Source organism: Triturus cristatus, chromosome 2_1 (genome assembly GCF_964204655.1).
Source record: "Triturus cristatus chromosome 2_1, aTriCri1.1, whole genome shotgun sequence".
NCBI classification, from domain to species: Eukaryota; Metazoa; Chordata; class Amphibia; order Caudata; family Salamandridae; genus Triturus; species Triturus cristatus.
Window position 1 is genome coordinate 56,877,578 of NC_140581.1, and position 13,859 is coordinate 56,891,436.

At 50.0% G+C, this 13,859-nt stretch overlaps 1 protein-coding gene across 2 annotated transcripts in view; it reads left to right on the forward strand.

Moving 5' to 3' along the window:
* The first annotated feature begins 1,516 nt into the window (after positions 1-1,516).
* LOC146863721 (uncharacterized) overlaps positions 1,517-13,859 on the forward strand; it is a 56,710-nt gene continuing 44,367 nt past the window's right edge. The window contains exon 1 of one of the 2 annotated variants that reach the window (XM_085627869.1): positions 1,517-1,647. The gene's annotated coding sequence lies outside the window, so the exon portion shown is untranslated. Of the gene's footprint in view, positions 1,648-2,440; positions 2,462-13,859 lie in introns of those variants that run through there. The other variant, XM_085627870.1, reaches the window with a different exon arrangement.

A 13,859-nucleotide genomic window follows, 5' to 3' on the forward strand; every position in this document is an offset into this window, starting at 1 on the left:
CCACCTTGCCACTGGATCACACTGCAACCACGTTGACCCAGGTAAGCAGTATTAAGTCTCCAATCAAGGGTAATCACAACTGGGTCTGTTCTGCCATCACAGTACTTACAGTTCGCAGCTTACTCGCAGTGCGATGAACAGGCTTCGATTGTTAATCTTCCCAGTCACGTGAACAATATTAGGGGGGCGGCCCAGCCCTGCCTCTTCCTGGCGATAACGGGCATGGACGGGCCCGCCCTTGGCCCGGGCTTCGCCCGGGCGATGCCTGCGCGCGTCCCGCGCTGCGGGAGGCGTTCAGCAAAGATGTAGGCAGGTGACGCCTGCCACTGACGTCATCTGCTGCGCCGCTCCGGGGGACCTGGGAAGTGTGGTGTTGAGCCAAGCCGTTGCCCTCACGGCGGACCTGGAGGTCTGATTTCAGGTAAGTGCCCCAGCTCGTAACTGCCATTGCCCTCACGGCGTCGGGGAGAATGCCAAGCTCGCGCCCCCTTCAACTGCGTCCCGCGCTGCGGGAGGCGTTCAGCAAAGATGTAGGCAGGTGACGCCTGCCACTGACGTCACCTGCTGCGCCGCTCCGGGGGACCTGGGAAGTGTGGTGTTGAGCCAAGCCGTTGCCCTCACGGCGGACCTGGAGGTCTGATTTCAGGTAAGTGCCCCAGCTCGTAACTGCCGTTGCCTTCACGGCGTCGGGGAGAATGCCAAGCTCGCGCCCCCTTCAACTTACGATTTCTTTCTTTAGCCCGAATCCATGTCTTTTCTCATTACTTCCGGACCGGTCTGGGTGCCGCTCCACTCCTTCGAATATAAGCTAGTCCATCCGATACCACTCCTTGCGAGCAACGTGGGCGGGGATTCCCGGAACAAGAAGCTTCCTGTGGTGTCATTTTGGGTGGCTTTCCAGGGGTGGCATAATACTTGCTTCAGCCCCTGGTAGGCCTCTGGGGTACCTATGCCCTGGGTACATAGTATACAATATACTAGTGACTTATAAGGGCACCTCAGTTCCAATCTGAACTGTACCTAAAGTACATGGAATCATATTAGAGAGGAAGCAGCTAGGCTGGGGCCCTGATTAGCAGGGTCCCAGCCAGACTAAAGTCGAAAAACAGCAAAAAGTGGGGGTAAACATGTGAAGCAGATCCTACTCTCCTACATACTAGAGCACCATGTCCCTCATTCGGAAAGTGCACGCGCTTCTGCCATGGTTGAGATGACTGAGTACACAGTTTCAGTGTGAACATATATGCACATAGGTCTAGAGCAGGCTTGGACATGTTTACTGTGTATAACAAGGACTGCAGACATTATGGGATCTGAGCTGCACGTCACACGCCTCGTGGCCTAACAGCACACAACTCAAACTGATAAAACAACATTGTTTGCATACAGCTGTTTGCCAAGAGTATTGACTGATGACATGTTGCAGTGCGATCATTTCTTGCTGATGATGGATGTTTTACACCATGTTTGTTCCAAATTTGCATTGCAGGTTCTATATCTACAAAAATCTCTACCAGAGGATGCAGTTGGGAGAGATCCCACCTGAGCTGGAGGAAGAGAGCAGCAGTCAGCGTTGAGACCTGACACCATCACTCACTGAGCGTGGGAGATCCCTCCTCAGCTGACGGAAGAGAGTAGCAGGCAAAGGTGAGCCCTGATACCATCATTCACTGAGTGTGGGAGATCCCTCATGAGCTGACGGAAGAGAGCATTAGACAGCAGTTAGACCAGACACCATCACTCACTGAGTGTGGGAGGTCCCTCCTGAGCTGACAGGAGAGAGCAGCAGGCAGAGTTGAGTGCAGACACCATCACTCACTGAGTGTGGGAGATCCCTCATGTGCAGATGGAAGAGAGCAGTAGGCAGTGATTAGACCTGACACCATCCCTCAGTGAGTGTGGGAGATCCCTCCTGAGCTGACAGAATAGAGAAGCAGGCAGAGGTGAGACCTGACACCATCACTCACAGAGTGTGGGAGATCCCTCCAGAGCTGACAGGAGAGAGCAGCAGGCAGAGGTGAGTGGAGACACCATCACTCACTGAGTGTGGGAGATACCTCCTGAAGCAACAGAAGAGAGAAGCAGTCAGGGTTGAGACCTGACACCATCACTCACTGAGTGTGGGCGATCCCTCCTGAGCTCATGAAAGAGAGTAGCAGGCAGAGGTATGCCATGACGCCTTCACTCACTGAGTGTGGTAAATCACTACTGAGCTCACAGAAGAGAATAGCAGGCAAAGGTGAGCCCTGATACCATCACTCATTGAGTGCAGTATATCCCTCCTGAGCTCATGGAAGCGAGTAGCAGGCACAGGTGAGCCCTGATACCTTCACTCACTGAGTGTGGCAAATCCCTACTGAGCTCACAGAAGAGAATAGCAGGCAAAGGTGAGCCCTGATACCATCACTCACTGAGTGCAGGATATCCCTCCTGAGCTCATGGAAGAGAGTAGCAGGCAAAGGTGAGCACTGATACCATCACTCACTGAGTTTGGGAGATCCCTCCTGAGCTCACAGAAGAGAGTAGCAGGCAGAGGTGAGCCATGATACCTTCACTCACTGAGTGTGGAAAATCCCTACTGAGCTCACAGAAGAGAATAGCAGGCAAAGGTGAGCCCTGATACCCTCACTCACTGAGTGCAGGAGATCCCTCCTGAGCTCATGGAAGAGAGTAGCAGGCAAAGGAGGGCACTGATACCATCACTCACTGAGTTTGAGAGATCCCACCTGAGCTGACAGAAGAGAGCAGCAGGCAGCAGTAAGAACTGACACCGTCACAGACTGAGTTTGGGAAAGCCCACTGGGCTGAGAGCTGAGCGTAGCAGACAGAGGTGAGACCTGACATCATCACTCACTGACTGTGGAAGATGCCACCTGAGCACACAGAAGAGAGCAGCAGGCAAAAGAGATAGCCCTGACACCAGCACTCACTGAGTGTGGGAGATCCCTCCTGAGCTGATGGAAGAGAACAACGGGTAGTGGTGAGACCTGACAACATCACTCACTGTGTATGGGATATCCCATTGAGCTGACAGATCAGAGTAGCAGGTAGAGGTGAGACCTGAAACCATTACTCGCTGAATGTGTGAGATCCTACCTGAGCTGATGGAGGAGAGCAGCAGGCGGAGGTGAGACCTGACACCATCGCTCACTGAGTGTGAGAGATCCTACCTGAGCTCACAGAATACAGCGGTGGGAAGCTGTGAGTCTGGACACCTTGACTCACTGAGTGTGGGAGATCCCTCCTGAGCTGACAGAAGAGAGCAGCAGGCAGGAGAGACACCTGACACCTTCAGTCACTGAGTGTGGGAGATCTCTCTTGAGCTAGCATAAGAGAGCATAAGGCAGGAGAGGTACCTGATACCATCACTCACTGAGTATGGGAGATATCCCACCCGAGCTGATAGAAGAGAGCATCAGGCAGAGGTGAGACCTAACACCATCAAGCGCTGAGTGTGGGAGATCATACCGAGCTCACAGAAGGCAGCAGCAGGCAGTTGCAAGACCTGACACCATCACTCACTGAGAGTGGGAGATCCCCCCTGAGCTGACAGAAGAGAGCAGCAGCATGAGAGAGATCTGACACCATCCCTCAATGAGTGTGGGAGATCCCACCTGGCATCACAGAAGTGAGTAGCAGGCAGGGGTAAGCTCTGACTCCATAACTCACTGAGTGTGGGAGATCATACTGGAGCTCACAGAAGGCAGGAGTAGGCAGTGGCAAGACCTGACACCATCACTCACTGAGAGTGGGAGATCCCTCCTGAGCTCACAGAAGAGTTGTTAAACTGAAGGTGCCTGGGGCGATGTGTCACGGTCACTGGGTTTATTCTCTCAGTAACTTCATGAAGTTCAGTTCAATTAAAAAACTCAAGTACCTGGGAGAAGGTCTTAGCAACAACAAGCATTCTCTTTTGCACAAAAATGTGTCATGAGAAACTTTTAAGTTGTATTACAGAACCTTCTTTTGAGTATAAAAGCTAAGTGAAGACATGTTGGGGTGTGCTTCCTCATGCAGACGGCCTATCTCACAGCTCTCTGGTCTCTCTGTGAGCTGTTCAGACTCTGAGCCACCCACAGGCTCACACCATCTATGAATATTCAATTAGTTCTCTCTCCAATGTCCTTGTTCCACAATCCATTTGAGAAAAGGAGACCTAGGCAATAAACTGGTCATATATGCAAACATGGGCTTTGGTCATTTGGTTTGCTGTTCTGGATCTCTGTTTAAAATGTGCCAGCTTGAGTTGATGATCTGTCTAACCTTTTCATTTAGTGTGGAATGTTTTGAAACACAAACCAATTATTAGTAGCTGAGAGTGTCTTACCTGTCAATATTGAGTCTCTATCGTAAAATATAGCTCTTTTGTAGGATTCACGGATCAGTCTATGGGGATAAACTATTAAGGCAAATTTATCCTTCATAAAAATGGCTTGTCTGTCAAAATCATTCAGGTTTGAACAATTTCTGCACAAATGCAGAAACTGCCCAAAGAGTATGATTTCTTTCTGTGCACGTGGGTGATAACTGTTGAATTCTAGCAACGTGTACCCTGAAGTTGGTTTGACGAACATTGTGATGAATAATTTTGTCCAAAAACTCAACTTGATTGTGACTGTAATGAGAGGTGAACCTAAGGTTCTGGTCACATAAATTAAGCCATGCTAGATATTCAATCAAGTTTTCTTCTGCATCGGTCCAGATAAAGAAAAAGTTGTCAAAATATCTGGACCAATAGGTTACAGATTCAAAAAACGGTGCCATCTCATTGTGGATATTTTTCTTCTGAAAGAGTGCCAAGTAAATATTATCAATGGAGGGGGCAACAGATGCCCCTATACTTACTCCTTTGATCAGTTTGTATAGGGTATTCCCAAACTAAAACGTGTTTTCAGTAAGTACTATTTCTAGACTTTTCAAAGGGAAACTTTTCGGACAAGGTATGTTGAATTCTTCAATAGACCACTTTAAAGAAGAAGAAGAAGTCTTTATTGCTCAGTTACTTAAAACCATTGCAATTGTTAACATATAAAATCCATAAGTTAAATACAATTGGTAATTAAAAGATAAAATGACATATATGTATATACAACAAAGTTGGCTTCAAATAAAAAAAAACAAAAAAAAGAGTAGTTATAATGAATACTGAAAAAAAAAGAAAGATTATGTGTTTGATTTGCGCCTGGATGTTGGCCGAACTATAGTATTTATAGCTAGGTCTATTGGGGCATAACAGTCCCCTGCAGTGTTATAAACCACTTGACCGCATCGATGGCTGCACGCTGAGGGATATTGCTATAAAATGACTCAATAACAAGAGTCACTAAAGTATGTCGACAGTGATTGAAGGGAAGATTTTTCACTTTATTAATTATGGCTCTGGTTTCCATAATATAAGATGGAATTTTAGCGACATGAGGTCTTAATATTTTGTCAGTATATTTTGAAAGAGGTTCCGAAAAAATCGGATGATATGGTGGATCTAAGACATCTTTGTGAATTTTAGGAATCCCATAGATGCAAGGCATTGGGTTCCTTACGATTCAGAAAATCAAACTCCTTGTCACAACTCTCCCCCGGTGTAAAGCATGGGTAGTAATGTGGTGAAATTTAGATGAAGCTATATACGTAGGGCCATGTATAACTTTAGTGTAAAAGTTTTGATCACTTAGAAGTGCCTTCATTTTTTGTTCATACATGGAAGTATCGAGCACCACAATGCCTCCGCCTTTGTCGCAACATTATATGGTGAGAGTTTTCTCTTGCGAGATCATTTGCAAAGAGAGATGTTCTATTGTAAACTGGTTTAGGTATATATTTGGTTGCTTTCTCTAAATGGTTAAGCACTGTATGTTCAAACACTTCAACCTCTTGGCCCAACTGATCTAAAGTGGGAGTAAACATCGAAGGATTAGTTAAACCAGAAAAATTCTGGACTATATCCAAATGTGCTTCTTTGTCTGCAAATAATTTTTTAAGTCTGATCTTTCGAACGAAAGATACAATGTCTTGATATAACTCAAATACATTGGCTTTAGCATGTGGTACATATGAAAGTCCTTTCAATAACAAAGTGATACATGATGTGTCTAGAATAGTAGAGGACAAATTAAAAATAGGTATCTTATTCACTTCCTCCAATATTGGGCGTTGCGGGTATCCAACATTTTTTGATTGTTGGGCTGATAAAATGGCATTTGATAGTTGTCTTGAAATTGTGGTTGGAACCTTACTTTTTGCCTGCCCCTGCGAGATCCACGCTGGCCTAAAAAAGGTTGCATATTACCTTGGTTGGATTCAAAGGTTTTGCAAGGTCCTTGCTGGTCGTATTGATATCCATTCCCTTCCCCCTCAGAGTCCGAGGTATCAGAGAATGTTTGTACCCAATGTTGGCGGAAATTATCGTCATTAGGGTATTGGTTTTGTTTAGAAAAAATTTTGGCCAGGTAAGGGTAGGTTTTTTCTCGAGAATTGTACTTAATATCTATGTTTAGTTTGTCCATGTTACGTTTAACCAAGTATTCAATAAACAAGGTCAATTTTCTATCCGCTCTTTCCAATTTTTTCTTGGCTTCATCTAAAGCATTCTTTTTACTTAGTTTTTCCTCTAACTCCGCCTATTCTTTCTTTAGAGATGCCACTAACTCCTTAGTGTTCTCTACAATAAGAATAACATGAAACGGACTTTTATATTCATGTTTGGTTTTAGTATTAATTTTTGAAATACCTGGATTGAACTGTTTTATACTTGTCTGCCTAATACATGTATGTCTGTTATGTTGAATGTCCCATTTGTTTCACAACAACATTTCATCATGAATTTATATTAATAAAATGACATTTTTAATATAAATGTTGAGTACACTAAGTCAATGTTCATATCAATGTGCTTAGTATAGATCCATATATGACCAGTTAATTGCCTAGGTCTCCTTTTCTCAAATGTATTTTCCCTGCCCTAGGATTTAGTATTCTTTGCAGGCGGCCCCATGTGAGTGATTTGAGTGAGTGTAGGGGTGTACGGGGGTCATTGAGCCATGGTACCTACTGTCATCTTCTGTGCAGCACTGTTATGGTCTAGGGCTGCCCGTAGCCCCTGACACTGCCCCATGTCACTAGTACATCTGTGGTGAGAAGTGCCCGACGCCATCTTGAGGTCTGCCTCACATTCCCGTCTAGACGCAAAGCACTTCATTGCACAGCACTTCCACTGAAGTATAACCCTGTCCACGTGTGACATGACACCGGCTTCTGCATCATGTAACTTGCCTGGTGAGAAATGATGTTAGGTGAGAGTGACGTCCGCACCGCTTCCGGTGCTGTTGCTCAGACAAGCCTCTGCTGAGCCGGTTCAAGTGAGATCCTTCTCCTAGTAACGCCCAGCACTGCCCAGACATGAAGTGCTGCTCTGTCTCTGCTGCAGCACATTGTTCAGTTCTGCCTAAGTGCCGTGATTCATATGAATGTCGATGTTTATATATTAATGGGTACAGCAGTGTTGACCACTTCTAAGCGCTGTTAGTAGTGGTGAAGCCACCCCTCACTTCAGTCCCAGATCCTGAAGTGGGTCCACCTCATCCTATGTTAAATCAGATTTCTAAAGCGCTCATATTCAAAAGGGTCTCTTGGCACATTGCTTATGGAAGCAAGAATTCAAAATCTTATTTAGCAAACATCAGTTGCTGAAACTGACGTGAAACTGGACTCAGTTCCAAAGAATTCCGTAGTTGAAGGGTGGGTACTGAAGGGCTTTACTGCCTTATCCCAAGCAGCCCCCAAGAGAGGGTGTAAGAGATATGCATACTTTCAAGAGAGAGGTGTGACGGTGACTGAGCATAAGACCGCTCACTTGAAAGCACCCGCATCTCATACACCTCTCTTGGAGAGGACGAGGGGACAAGGGGGCTTTCCGTACTCGACCTTCAACTATAGAATTTTTGGGAACTAAGAAATAAAAGTATCATGTTTCACATTATTTTCAGCAACTGATTTTTTCTAAATAAGATTTGTAGGTGTTGCCTGGCGTTGCAGCGCATGCGGCGATTGCTCGGCGAGACCTAAAGTGAGAGAGGACATTTCAGAAGGGGGATTTTAAGCCCCGCCCCTCATTTTCATTGGAAGGCGTCACCGTTTATGGTAAACGGTGGCCTCTCATTGAAAATGAGGTTTCTTTGTTACTGCCCTTTCGCCTTTTGGGACGAACCATCCGACTGAACCGTTTGCTTCACGGCTGTCATGAAGCAATTTTTTATCTAAAGTAGGCTTGTTATCTAAACAAGCCGTAAAGCAAAGGACACAGTCCGGATGGACTGTCCCAAAAGGAGACAGGACGGTAACAAAGAACGTTCCTGCCTTGGTAGCAATTCCCTAGATCACGGGTGTTCAACAAAGCACCCGCCACCCGCCTCGAAGGGGCACCATCCCCTCCCAAAGGTGACAGTCCACAATGTTACGTGTTTAATTTGACTTACGGAAAGTAATTATAGGTAAAAGCTTGACCTGTCATCGGATTACCCCAAGTGGCCCAAAACCCATAAAGCGCTCGTGTTCTGTATGAGAATGTTCGTAGCCAGCTCCGCCTCTTAACATGAAGAGCGCTGAAAAGAGGAGCCCATTCTTTGTCTGAAAGGATTCACGTTCAAGTGAGATAGGCAATAACACCGAGGCCTGGCGGGAGCGGGCTCGGGGCAGAGACTCTGTGTAAACCAACTCCCCCGCACATGGGGGCACAGACTTGTTTCCAAAGAGGCACCAATAAAGTGTGTCTGGGAAAAGATAAGGTTGTGTTAAAAAGTGGGATGTGTTGGGTAACAGGAGCGCTGTGAATGAGGTAAGGCACTACATTGTCATCTTGAGGCCCAAGGCGGGAGGGTGTAGTGTAAGAACCCGGATTCCTTTTGCACAAATTACACTCCGTGTCTGGGGAAGAGAAGGGTGCATTGCACACAGTCACCAGGGCACTGTTATAAGTACTTGGCAGTCGCTTTGCAACAGGATTCTGGGAGTTGTAGTCCACATCGGTTAAAGAGAAGCGCTGGTACAGTGTGGCCGGAAAACAATAATTTCGGAAAGGAAAGCGGTGTCCTGATAACAGTGCCCTGGAAGGGGTGAGAGCTGGTTAACGCAGCCTGTGTGACCCCGAAGGGGGGCTCGGGTTGCAGCGTTAACAGCATGCAGTGAGCCTATCAATCAATAAATAAATACATTTGTAGAGCGTGCTACTCACCCGTAGGGTTCTCAAGGTGCTGGGGGAGAGGGGGGTGCCGCTACTGCTCGAAGAGCCAGGTCTTGAGGTGTTTCCTGAATGTGAGGTGGTCCTGGGTCAGTCGTAGGTGGGCGGGGAGGGAGTTCCACGTCTTGGCCGGCAGGTAGGAGAATGATCTTCCTCCGGCAGTGGTTCTGCAGATCCGTGGGACGGTGGCGAGGGCGAGGCTGGCGGAGCAGAGTTTGTGTGTTGGAGTGTAGAACGTGAGGCGGTTGTTGAGGTATTCGGGACCTATGTCATGGAGTGCTTTGTGTGCGTGGGTGAGGAGCCTGAACGTGATCCTTTTGTTGACGGGAAGCCTGTGCAGGTCTCTCAGGTGGGCTGATATGTGGCTGTGGCGGGGGATGTCGAGGATGAGTTGTGCGGATGCGTTCTGTATGCGTTGGAGTCTTTTCTGAAGTTTGACTGTGGTTCCTGCGTATAGGGCATTCCCGTAGTCTAGTCGGTTGGTGACGAGGGCCTGGGTGACCGTCTTTCTAGTTCCGGTAGGGATCCACCGGAAGATCTTACGGAGCTTGCGCAGGGTGTTGAAGCATGAGGATGAGATGGCGTTGACTTGCTTGGTCATCGTGAAAGAGGAGATCAGGATGAATCCCAGGTTATGTGCATTGTCAGTGGGTGTTGGTGCGGTGCCCAGTGCTGTGGGCCAACAGGAGTCGTCCCAGGCGGATGGGGATGGTCCGAGGATGAGGACCTCCGTCTTGTCTGAGTTCAATTTCAGACGGCTGAGTTTCATCCATTCCGCGACGTTTTTCATTCCTTCCTGGAGGTTGAGTTTGGCGGTGGCTGGGTCTATGGTGAGGGAGAGTATCAGCTGGGTGTCGTTGGCGTATGAGATGATGTTGAGGTTGTGTTTGCGTGCGATGGTGGCGAGGGGGCTCATGTAGATATTGAAGAGGGTTGGGCTGAGCGATGAGCCTTAGGGTATGCCACAGATGATCTCGGTGGCCGCGGAGCGGAAGGGAAGGAGGCGGACTCTCTGGGTTCTGTCGGAGAGGAACAAGGTGATCCAGTCCAGGACTTTACCTTGGATCCCGGCGTTGTGGAGGCAGGTTATTAGGGTACGATGGCAGACTGTATCAAAGGCGGCTGAGAGGTCTAGGAGAATGAGGGCGGTTGTTTCCCCGTTGTCAAGCAGGGTCCTGATGTCGTCGGTGGCTGCGATGAGGGAGGTCTCAGGTCTGTGGTTAGCTCAAAATCTGGACTGGGATGGGTCGAGGGATCCATTGGCCTCGAGGAATGCGGTCAGCTGTTTATTGACGATCTCCTCAATAACTTTTGCAGGGAAGGGAAGAAGAGAGATGGGGCGGAAGTTTTTGAGGTCTTTAGGGTCCGCTGTGGGTTTCTTCAGTAGGGCGTTGATCTCTGCGTGCTTCCAGCTCTCTGGGAAGGTGGCGGACGCAAGGGAGTTGTTTATGACGTTCTCTAGGTGGGGAGCGATGATGGTGTCGGCTTTGTTGAAGAGGTGGTGAGGGCATGGGTCGGAAGGAGAGCCGGAGTGGATGGTGTTCATAGCGTGGGCGGTGTCTTCGGTGCTGATGGGAGTCCAAGCGCTGAGGGTGGTTGTAGGGGGCGTTGGTTCGGTGGCTGGGGGCAGAGTCTGGGAGCCGAAGCTGTCATGGAGATCGGCGATCTTGCGGTGAAAGAACGTGGCGAGGGAGTTGCAGAGGTCTTGCGATGGTGTGATGTCGTTGCTGCTGGCATTGGGATTGGAGAGCTCTTTTACGATGCTGAAGAGTTCCTTGCTGTTGTGTGTGTTGTTGTCCAGCCATTCTTTGAACGATGTCTTTTTGGTGGTGCGGATCAGCTGGTGGTGTTTGTGGGGAGCGTTCTTGAGGGCTGTCATGTTTTCTGTCGTCTGTTCGCGGCGCCAGGTTTTCTCGAGGGTTTGGCAGGATTTCTTCGATTCTTTGAGGTCGTCGGTGAACCATGTTGTTTTCCTGTTGCCGGGCTTGCCTGGAGGGTTCTTCAGTGGTGCAAGGGCATCGGCACAGTTGACGATCCACTGTGTGAGGTTGCGGGCTGCGTCATTGGTGTCAGTGGTGATTGATGGGTTCTGGCTCAGTGATGTGGTTAGCTGGTCTGCGGTGACTTTGCTCCAGCATCTACGGGGGATCTGTTGCGGGCGGTGGTGGGATGTGGTCTTCTTAAAGGTGAAGTGGATGCAGCTGTGGTCGGTCCAGTGTAGTCCGGTGGAGTGGCTGAAGGCAACGTGGCTGCTGGCAGAGAAGATTAGGTCGAGCGTGTGGCCGGCGTAGTGGGTGGGGGTGTTCACCAGTTGCTTGAGTCCGAGGATGGTGAGGTTGTCGAGCAGGGTGGTGGTGTTGTTGTCATTGTTATTCTCCAGGTGGAAGTTCAGGTCCCCTAGAAGGATGTAGTCTGATGAGGCGAGGACATGTGGGCTGATGAAGTCGGCGATGGCTTCACTGAATTGTGTGCGTGGGCCCGGGGGTCTGTAGATGAGGGTTCCTCTTAGGGTGGTCTTGGGGTCGGTGTGGATCTGGAAGTGTAGGTGTTCGGCAGTGGTGAGGGAATATTCGGATGTTGTTCCTGTAGATGATGGCGATTCCCCCTCCGGTTTGGTTGACGCGGTCCTTTCGGGTGATCTTGTAGCCGTCCGGGATGGCTATTACGATGTCGGGGGCTGAGGAGGCGTTCATCCAAGTTTCTGTGAGGAAGGCGACGTCTGGTTCTGTTGTGTCGAGGAGGTCCCAGAGTTCGACGGCGTGCTTGTGGACGGAGCGGGAGTTGAGCAGGATGCACTTGAGGTGTTTGTTGTTGCTGCCTGGTCCGGGTGGTGGGGGGCAGGTTCGGACGCAGATGAATTTGCAGATTTGGCAGGAGAAGGATCCGTGGGTGCGCTTCGGAGTGGCTTGGTAGCAGGCAGATGGTCGGCCGGTGTTGAGTGCATGGAGGGTGGTTTGGTCATATCTCCGTGGGCACGGCCCAGGCGCGGACGGGCGCAGACGGGCTTGCAATGAGTGTGCCTTCGGCGCGCCAGCGGCGCGCCCGCTGCGCGGCCTCCATATGAGGGGCTGTGGGAGGGAGGAGCAGCTGGGAGGCGGGAGCGGGGCGGAGAATGGGGCAACAGGGGGGCGGGGCTGCAGGGGAGGCAGCGGCGGGAAGAGAGAGGGAGGGAGTGGGAGGGGGGTGGTACAGAAGGAAAAACAGGGGGCAAGGGGGGAAGAGAGCACAAAGGGCACTAGCGGGTGAAAAAGAAAACAACAGTAACAAAACCAGTCAATCAAACCGTGGAAATACAGTACAGGTCGCACTCAGGCAGCAAGCAGATCCTGGTCACTGCGGGTAGCAGCAGCGGGACAGCGGCACAGGAGGACCGTGTGGCGGCTGAGGGGGGCGACCTACCTGGTGACAGGGTCAAGGGTCGCTCCCTTCACCACCGCGCGGCCTCCATATGAGGGGCTGTGGGAGGGAGGAGCAGCTGGGAGGCGGGAGCGGGGCGGCGAATGGGGCACCAGGGGGGCGGGGCCGCAGGGGAGACAGCAGCGGGAAGCGCGAGGGAGGGGAGCGGGAGGGGGGGTGGTACAGAAGGAAAAACAGGGGGCAGGGGGTGATACAGAAGGAAAAACAGGGAGCAGGGGGGGAGAGGGCACAAAGGGCACTAGAGGGTGAAAAAGAAAACAACAGTAACAAAAACAGTCAATCAAACTGTGGAAATACAGTACAGGTCGGACTTAGGCAGCAAGCAGATCCTGGTCACAGCGGGTAGCGGCAGCGGGACAGCGGCAAAGAAGGACCGTGTGGCGGTTTGTTATCTGGAAAAGGCGACAGCCCTCGTGAAATGCCACACTGCTGCGTCGAGGGAGGCTGGCGAGAGGGGGGCTGACAGGGATGAAAGATAGAGTAAAGGGGGGGCGGTAATTATAGCCTCCTCCCGCAGTTTACTGTCCGTCCTAAAATGACCATTTTCGAGGATCACACTTTACAACGCTCATTTACAAAAAACCTTGGGGCAGATTTACAAGCCCCTTGCGCCTCTTTTACACCGCTGTTGCGTCACTTTTGTGAAGCAGCAGCAGCGCAAAACCAGCGCCATGCTGCGGGGTATTAACAACGTGACGCATCTGGGAGATGGGTCACGTTGTAAAGCCCTGCGCCAGAAGTAGGTGGTCCTGCGCGGGAGGGGGGGGTTCCGTCGCAGGAACGTCTCCTATAAGTGGCTGAGTGAAATCTACAAGATTTCACTCAGTCACTTTTGAGCCCATGCTGCGTCAAAACCCTGCGCCTGCTTGAAGCAGGCGTAAGGATTGACGCAGCATTTTAAAGATAGGGCACCCTGGAGCCTTGCTGGAGCTGCGTCGCGCTTGCGACGCAACTCCAGCAATGCGCTGCCATTACGGCACAGATGCGTCACGCATCTGTCCGTTTTTGCCCCATGGTGCGCCGCATCCATGGTGGCGGAGCCGTGACGCACAATAACTGGCGCATCCCTGCTGATATGCAGGGATGCGCCAGTTATTGTAAATCGGCCTCCTTATGTCACCATTTAAGGCGGGCGACTTTACGTGTGTTTAGTTCGAGTGTCAGCATCAATTGAGCTCTTCATTCTTCCAAAGTCGATACACAGGCACTA